The following is a 1,259-nucleotide window of genomic DNA, read 5'->3' as shown; positions in this document are numbered from 1 at the left end:
AAACTCGAGTTTTTAGTCTTAAAAAGCACTAAAAACAGTCTGAATTTCTTAGAGATGCTACAATTTATTGCACCTATGAGTGTAGAAGTCAATTTAATAGTGAAGAAGCTTGAAATAACATTTTCAAGATTATGGTCAGTGGACAAACTGGCTTTTAGGCCTGATAAGTCAAAAACTTTGTAAAGATAGTCTTGAAACTCGATTTGAGGCACTGAAAACAGCCTTAAAACACTAAAAACAGTCTAGTTTATTAAGAAATACCCGAATTTTTAACACTGAGGTGTCTAGAAGTCGATTTAATAGTGACAAAGCTTGGAATGCCTTTTTAAGTCTATGAAGAATGTAAAAATTGTTTTTTAAGTTTGCTATGTCAATAACTTGGTGAAGATAGTCTTGAAACTCGATTTTCCAAGCTGAAAGCAGTTTTGAAGCACTAAAAATAGTCCAGAATTCGAAGAAAATGAAAAGCAAAGTAAAAAGCACGAAAAGTTCGTTTTCAAGACAATTTTCATGACTAAAATATTGAAATTTGTCTTCAAATTATGAAAACTTACTTCAAATGCAAATTTTAAGCTTTTTGGTGTTCAAGTCAATTTTGAAGGTTTAAATGTACGAATCTGTAGTAACAAATTCTTGAAAAAGTAGTTTTTATGTCTACAAGTCAATTTTTAGTATTAAAGTTTTTTGATTTGCATGAAAACTGGTTACAAACACAATTTTTAAGCTTCTGAAATTTTTATCTTTTCTAATTCAATTTTCAAAACTAAAGTTTTTTAGTCTGTCTGGAAACTATGAAAACTGGCTACAATAATATTTTTTAAACTTCTTAAGTGAATTTTCCGTTTCCAAGACAATTTTTAAGTTGGGTTGGGTTAGTTTTGGGTCTTTGACCGTGTAATAAAGTGCTTGTTCCAAATTTGATCAATATTGCTCCAACGGTCTGACAGTTATGACAAAAAAAAACATTTTTTAAACAGAAATTTGAAGGACTGTATTTTCCTTAGGAAGCACTTTTCAGGAAAATGACATAATGAATGTCAACTTATTTTTTAATTGGCTATAGATTGATGAATTATTGACATTTAAAACTGGACCACCCTGTATAAATGGTGTCACTATACATCCTTTGAAGGATAATGGAAAGAAGAGGAGGAGGATTTTGGATTTACAAACTATTTACCCAATCAACTGCAGTGTGATGCAAATTATTGAATGCAGTGTGCTAATGTTGTTATAAAATTTAATAAAATGAACTGAAA

This window comes from Ips typographus, linkage group LG1 (assembly GCF_016097725.1).
Source record: "Ips typographus isolate SLU linkage group LG1, UJ_Ityp_2.0, whole genome shotgun sequence".
Lineage (NCBI taxonomy): Eukaryota > Metazoa > Arthropoda > Insecta > Coleoptera > Curculionidae > Ips > Ips typographus.
This window is presented reverse-complemented; position numbering follows the sequence as displayed.